Source organism: Rutidosis leptorrhynchoides, chromosome 1 (assembly GCF_046630445.1).
Source record: "Rutidosis leptorrhynchoides isolate AG116_Rl617_1_P2 chromosome 1, CSIRO_AGI_Rlap_v1, whole genome shotgun sequence".
In the NCBI taxonomy this organism is placed as follows: domain Eukaryota; kingdom Viridiplantae; phylum Streptophyta; class Magnoliopsida; order Asterales; family Asteraceae; genus Rutidosis; species Rutidosis leptorrhynchoides.
Window position 1 is genome coordinate 89,041,384 of NC_092333.1, and position 8,089 is coordinate 89,049,472.

At 36.7% G+C, this 8,089-nt stretch overlaps 1 pseudogene; it reads left to right on the top strand.

Moving 5' to 3' along the window:
* Positions 1-889: 889 nt before the first annotated feature.
* Positions 890-3,180, top strand: LOC139886592 (uncharacterized; annotated as a pseudogene).
* The last annotated feature ends 4,909 nt before the right edge of the window (positions 3,181-8,089 follow it).

Here is an 8,089-nt window from a genome sequence, read left to right on the forward strand (position 1 = left end):
GGCGCCTTCTACGGAAAGTGGGACGCATTCTTTGGAATGGGTGGTGTCTTCTATGGGAATTGCAACGCCTTCTAGGGAATTGTGGCGCCTTCGACAGAAAGTGTGGCACCTTCGACGGAAAGTGTGGCGCCTTCTAGGGAAAGTGTGGCGCCATCTACGGAAAGTGTGGTGCCTTCTAGGGAAAATGAGGCACCTTCAATGAAAAGTGTGGTGTCTTCAAAGAAAAGTGCAGCGCCTTCAATGGAAAGTGTTAAATAGAAAGTATAGCGTTTTCTATGAAAAGTCTAGAGCCTTCTATGGAAAGTGATGCGCCTTCTATGAGATTGGGACGCCTTTTCTAGATTGTGTGGCGCCTTCTCTAGAAAGTGTGATGCCTTCGATGGAAATGTAGCGCCTTCTATCGAAGTGTGACGCCGACGCCTTCTACCGAAAGTGTGGCTACTTAAACAGAAGTGTGGCGCTTTCAACGGAAAGTGTGGCGCCTTCAACGAAAAGTGTGGCGCCTTATATTGATGTGCCTTCTATGGAAACTGTCCCTTCAATGGAAAGTGTAGCGCCTTCTACGAAAAGTGTGCTGACTTCAACGAAAAGTGTGGTAACTTCAACGAAAAGTGCTAAATAGAAAGTGTAACGCCTTCTATGGAAAGTGTAGTGCCTTTCTATGGAAAGTGTAGAGCCTTCTATGGAAAGTGTAGCGTCTTATATGGACACACCTTCTATGGAAAGTGTAGCGTCTTCTATGGAAAGTGTGGAGCCTTCTATGGAAAGTGAGGCATCTTCTACGAAAAGTGGGACGCATTCTTTGGAATGTGTGGTGTCTTTTCTAAAAAATGTAGCGCCTTCAATGGAAATATAGCACCTTCTATAGAAAGTGTAGTGCGTTATATGGATGCACCTTCTATGGAAAGTGTGGTGCATTTTATTGGAAAGTGTGACGCCATCTATAGAAAGTGTGGCTCCTTCTATGGAAAGTCTGACGCCTTCTAAAGAAAGTCTGGCGTCTTCTATGGAAAGTTTAGTCCATTCAATAGAAAATGTAGCGCCTTCAATGGAATGTGTGGCCCCTCCAATGAAAAGTGTGGCGCCTTCAATGGAAAGTGTGGCGCCTTCTATGGAAATTGTGGCACCTTCTATGAAAATTGTGGCGCCTTATATGGAAAGTGTTAAATAGAAAGTGTTGCGTCTTCTATGGAGAGTGTAGCGCCTTCTATAGAAAGTGATGCGCCTTCTATGGAAAGTGATGCGCCTTCCATGGAAAGTGGGACGCCTTCTCTGGATTTTGAGGCGCCTTCTCTGGAAAGTGTGACACCTTCTACGGAAAGTGTAGCGCCTTTTATTGAAAGTGTAGCGTCTTATATTGAAGCGCCTTCTATGGAAAGAGTATCGTCTTCTATGGATAGTGTGGCGCCTTCAACAGAATTGTGGTGCCTTCTATAGAAGTGTGGCGCCTTCAACGAAAAGTGTGATGCCTTCAACAGAAAGTGTAGCGCCTTCAATAGAAAGTGTATTACGCCTTCTATGGAAAGTGAGGCGCCTTCTACGGAAAGTGAGGCGCCTTCTACGGAAAGTGGGAGGCATTCTTTGGAATGGATGGTGTCTTCTTTAAAAAGTGTGGCGCCTTCTATGGAAAATGTAGCGCCTTCTATAGAAAGTGTAGTGCCTTATATGGACGCACCTTCTATGGAAAGTGTGGCGCGTTTTATTGGAAAGTGTGACGCCATCTATGGAAAGTGTGGCTCCTTACATGGAAAGTGTGGCGCCTTCTATAGAAAGTTTGGCGTCTTCTATGGAAAGTGTAGGCCATTCAATAGAAAATGTTGCGCCTTCAATGGAATGTGTGGCCCCTTCAATAGAATATGTGACCCCTCCAATGGAAAGTGTGGCGCCTCCAATGGAAAGTGTGGCGCCTTCAATGAAAAATGTGGCGCCTTCTATGGAAAGAGTGGCGCCTTCTACACAAAGTGTGGCGCCTTCGACGGAAAATGTGGAACCTTCGGCAGAAAGTGTGGCGCATTCAACGGAAAGTGTGGCGCCTTCCACGGAAAGTGTGGCGCCTTCTAGGTTAAGTGTGGCGCCTTCTAGGGAAAATGTGGCGCCATCTACGGAAAGTGTGGCGCCTTCTACAGAAAGTGTGCCACCTTCTAGGGAAAGTGAGGCATCTTCAATGGAAAGTGATGTGTCTTCAAAGAAAAGTGTAGCGCCTTCAATGGCAAGTGTTAAATAGAAAGTGTAGCGCTTTCTATGAAAAGTGTGGAGCCTTATATGGAAAGTGGGATGCCTTCTCTAGATTGTGTGGTGCCTTCTCTGGAAAGTGTGATGGCTTCTATGGAAAGTGTAGTGCCTTCTATGGAAATGTAGCGCCTTCTATAGAAGTGTGACGCCGACGCCTTCAACTGAAAGTGTGGCGCCTTAAACAGAAGTGTGGCACCTTAAACGGAAAGTGTGGCGCCTTCAACGGAAAGTGTGGCGCCTTATATGGGCGTGCCTTCTATGGAAATTGTCCCTTCAATGGAAAGTGTAGTGCCTTCTACGAAAAGTGCGATGCCATCTATGGAAAGTGGGTCGCCTTCTAAGAAAAATGTGATGTTTTCTATGGAAAGTGTAACTCCTTCTAAGGAAAGTGTAGAGCCTTATATAGACGCCCCTTTTATAGAAAGTGTGGTGCCTTCTATGGATATGGAAAGTGTGTTTTCTACGGAAAGTGTGGCGTCTTCAATGGAAATTGTAGCGCCTTCAATGGAAAGTTTGGCGCCTTCAATGGATATTGTGGCACCTTCAATGGAAAGTTTGGCGCCTTCTCTGGAAAGTGGGGTGCCTTCTATTGAAGGTGTAGTAGCGCCTTAAATGGACGTGCATTCCATGAAAAGTCTTGCTCCAGCAATTGAAAGTGTGACGCCTCCTTTGGAAAATGTGGCGCCTTCGGCAGAATATGTGGCGCCTTCAGCAGAAAATGAGGCGCCTTTGACGGAAAGTGTGGCACATTCAACAGAAAGTGTGGTGCCTTCTAGGGAAAGTGTGGTGCCTTCTATGGACAGTGTGGCTCCTTCAATAAAAAGTGTGGCGCCTTTAATGAAAAGTGCAGCGCCTTCAATAGAAAGTGTGTTAAGCCTTCTATGGAACGTGTGGAACCTTTTACGGAAAGTGGGATGCCTTCTTTGGAATCTGTGGTGCCTTCTCTAGAAAGTGTGGCACCTTCTATAGAGAGTGTATGAAATGTCCCATTCTTATTGATTAAGAACGTTCCATATTAATTGATTTCGTTGCGAGGTTTTGACCTCTATATGAGACGTTTTTCAAAGACTGCATTCATTTTAAAACAAACCATAACCTTTATTTCATCAATAAATGTTTAAAAAGCTTTACGTAGATTATCAAATAATGATAATCTAAAATATCATGTTTACACACAACCATTACATAATGGTTTACAATACAAATATGTCACAACGAAATAAGTTTCTTGAATGCAGTTTTTACACAATATCATACAAGTATGGACTCCAAATCTCGTCCTTATTTAAGTATGCGACAGCGGAAGCTCTTAATAATCACCTGAGAATAAACATGCTTAAAACGTCAACAAAAATTTTGGTGAGTGATAATGCTAAAAACGAACATATATTTCATAGCATTATTCCTCAAGAAAGACAAGCTTTTAGTTGCAATTGTTCTATTTACAAGTGATATTCGTTTAAATAATAAAAGGTGAAGACAAAAGACAGATTCGACGAATTGAAGATGCAAACGACCAAAAAGCTCAAAAGTACAAAAGACAATCAAAGAGGTTCCAATTATTGATAAGAAACGTCTCGAAATTACAAGAGTACAAGATTCAAAACGCAAAGTACAAGATATTAAATTGTACGCAAGGACATTCGAAAATCCAGAACCGGGACCAGAGTCAACTCTCAACGCTCGACGCAACGGACTAAAAATTACAAGTTAACTATGTATATAAATATAATATAATATATAATTAATTATATAAATTATATATATATATATATATATATATATTATATTTATATAATAAACCGTCGGTAAACAAAGAGCCAAAATGGAGTGAGCTGTATTTACAAACTCCGCGACTCGCGGAGTTTGAAGGCAAAAAGGGCCGCGAGTCGCGGAGCCCCAAATTCTGAAACTCCCTATAAAAGCAAACGAATTCTGATCGCAAAAACCAACATATATATCCATCCTCTCTATATCTATACGAAAATATTTATATTTATATTTTAATTTTAATTTTAATTTTAATTTTAATTTTAATCCTGATAATAAGGGTATGTTAGCGAATATTGTAAGGGTGTAAGTCGAAATTCTGTCCGTGTAACGCTACGCTATTTTTAATCATTGTAAGTTATATTCAACCTTTTTAATTTAATGTCTCGTAGCTAAGTTATTATTATGCTTATTTAAAACAAAGTAATCATGATGTTGGGCTAATTACTAAAATTGGGTAATTGGGCTTTGTACCATAATTGGGGTTTGGACAAAGGAACGACACTTGTGGAAATTAGACTATGGGCTATTAATGGGCTTTATATTTGTTTAACTAAATGATAGTTTATTAATGTTAATATAAAGATTTACAATTGGGCGTCCCTATAAATTACCATATACACTCGATCGGACACGATGGGCGGGGTATTTATATGTACGAATAATCGTTCATTTAACCGGACACGGGAATGGATTAATAGCCACTAGAATAATTAAAACAGGGGTGAAATTATGTACAAGGACACTTGGTATAATTGATAACAAAATATTAAAACCTTGGGTTACACTCAGTCGACATCCTGGTGTAATTATTAAACAAAGTATTAAAATCTTGTTACAGTTTAAGTCCCCAATTAGTTGGAATATTTAACTTCGGGTATAAGGATAATTTGACCAGGACACTCGCACTTTATATTTATGACTGATGGACTGTTATGGACAAAAATCAGACGGACATATTAAATAATCCAGGACAAAGGACAATTAACCCATGGGCATAAAACTAAAATCAACACGTCAAACATCATGATTACGGAAGTTTAAATAAGCATAATTCTTTTATTTCATATTTAATTTCCTTTATTTTATATTTAATTGCACTTTTAATTATCGCATTTTTATTGTTATTGTATTTAATTGCACTTTTAATTATTGTACTTTTTAATTATCGTAAGTTTATTTTATCGCACTTTTATTATTCGCAATTTCATTATCGTTATTTACGTTACGCTTTAATTTAAGTCTTGTATTTATTTTTAATATTTTACATTTGGTTTTAACTGCGACTAAAGTTTTAAAATCGACAAACCGGTCATTAAACGGTAAAAACCCCCCTTTATAATAATAATATTACTTATATATATATTTTTATTTTTATAAAAGTAAACTAATATAGCGTTAAGCTTTGTTTAAAGATTTTCCCTGTGGAACGAACCGGACTTACTAAAAACTACACTACTGTACGATTAGGTACACTGCCTATAAGTGTTGTAGCAAGGTTTAAGTATATCCATTCTCTAAATAAATAAATATCTTGTGTAAAATTGTATCGTATTTAATAGTATTTTCCTGCTAAAAATTAATAGTATTATATACCCCTCTGCTAAAATATCAAGTATTTTTGGCGCCGCTGCTGGGGAATCGCTTAAAAGCCGGAAGCGCAACGCTAATATAAAAAAAAAAAGATTTTTAGTTTACTTTTATTAAAATTCGTTTTTATAAAAATACGCTTTAAATATTCGAAAATATAAAAAGAAAACAAAAATATAAGTATTTTTAAGATTTTGTTAAATATTTAAGTTTTATAAAGTTTCTTTATTTTTATATAAGTTTTATTTAAGTATTTTATTTTTATTTAAAACATAAAACATAAAAAAATAAAAAAACAAAAAAAAAACACGTCGAATTAAAAACTGTACCTGAGTTGAATTCTGGAACCCCGCGACTCGCGGAGTTTGCTGCCTCGACTACCGCAACTCGCGGAGCCACTCTGACACCGACAGAAACCCTAATCTGCATTTAATTAGGAGTAATTAATTATTATTATTATTTTAACCCTAATTAGTTTAATTATTATTATAATTTAGTTTAAGTTTTAATTTACTTAGTATAATTAATTATAATTAGTTTTAATATATAAAAATTAATGCTTTTATAAAATAATATAAAAATAATATTTTTATAAAAAATTGTAACTTTTTACAACTTTTTGTATATTTTTATATTTTGTTCCTTTTTAATCGTTTTAGCGTAATATTTGTATTTTTAGCTCATATTTAGTTTTAAACTTAGTTTTTGCCATAGTTATTTTTACTTCTAGATTTTTAGGCTTTGCCGTAGAATTCCTTAAGTGCTTTTTCTTTAGACTAAGATTTAGGTGCTTTAGAATTTTGCGACGCCTTTTTAAGTTTTAGTTACTTTTTAAGTTATTTTCATTTGGGATTTAGTTTTTCCTGTAAGCTTTAATATTTTTAGACGACTTTTTCCTATGTATCAATTATCATTCCAATTAGTAATCTCAATTTGCGATTATAATTTTAAGTTAGTTGTAGTAATAAGGTTAGGTTAGTCAAGTGTTTTTAAGTGTTATAAGTTTCTTTTATTTTTCCGTCACCTTTTATTTTTCAACCATTTTTCTTTTTCGACCTTTTTCCGACGCGCTCTTTTTCTTTCTTATTTCTCGCTATTCTAGTTTTAGGACATAGATTTTTATTCTACTTCTTATCTAAATTTCTTAAAATTACGAAAAATTTATTTTAAGTGGTTAAATTAATAGACATCAAAATTTTTTGGTTCGTAGTAATAGTTGGATTTGTACGTGAACCGGGTTATTGGAGCCAAACAGTCCTCAATTATATTGAGACCAAACGAATCCTGCCCCTCTGCTGCATCTTTTGGCTATTCGAAACGTGGGCAAAATCAGAAAAGTCTATTGATTGGATAACTTATTATAATTTTTCTTTCCTTTTAAAAACTAATAGGATATTCAATGAATGCACCGAGCAAGACGTTCACCACCTTTTGTACGTTCACCACCTGTAACTAGATCAAGACATTTAGCAAATATTACCGCCGTTGATTTTTTTTTTAGAATCGTCATCCAGTCGACCAAGTACTCCAGTTCAAATTTCCGATAATCCATTTTTTGAACCCGACCTCACAATTGAGAATCCGGAGAATATTCAGGGACGATTCATAGATCCTGAACCACTAAACTTTCCTCCGGAACCACCAATCATTCAAACAGAGATTTTTGAGGAACGAACCATTAAATCAGAATCCTCTAGTGATTCGGATTCAACAAATTCAATTATGGAGAACCTGGAACCTTTAAGTATGGAACACCGAATGAGAGCTAAACGCACTGGCCAAGGTCACGCAATTACTCATCCAGACATTAATGCGCCAGATTATGAAATCAAAGGACAAATTCTACACATGGTGACTAATCAATGCCAATTTAGTGGTGCACCGAAGGAAGATCCAAATGAACATTTACGTACCTTTAATAGGATCTGCACACTATTTAAAATCCGAGAAGTGGAGGATGAACAGATATATCTCATGTTATTTCCCTGGACTTTAAAGGGAGAAGCCAAAGATTGGTTGGAATCGTTACCTGAAGGGGCGATTGATACATGGGATGTTTTAGTTGAAAATTTTCTTAAACAATTCTTTGCGGCATCTAAAGCCGTAAGACTTCAAGCAGAAATTGTTACGTTCATACAGAAACCAAATGAAACTCTATATGAGGCGTGGACAAGATTTGAAAAGTTGTTGAGAGGATGTCCGCAACATGGTTTAGACACCTGTCAAATAGTACAAATATTCTACCAAGGATGCGACATCACTACAAGGAAAGACATAGATATAGCAGCTGGTGGTTCTATTATGAAGAAAACCGAAACTGATGCTTACAAAATTATTGATAACACTGCTTCCCACTCACATGAGTGGCACCAAGAAAAAGATATCGTTAGATCATCTAAAGCAGCTAGAGCCGATTCTAGCCATGACTTAGATTCCATTTTCGCAAAGATAGATGCTGTCGAGAGACGAATGGAAAAGATGACTAAAGATATTCATT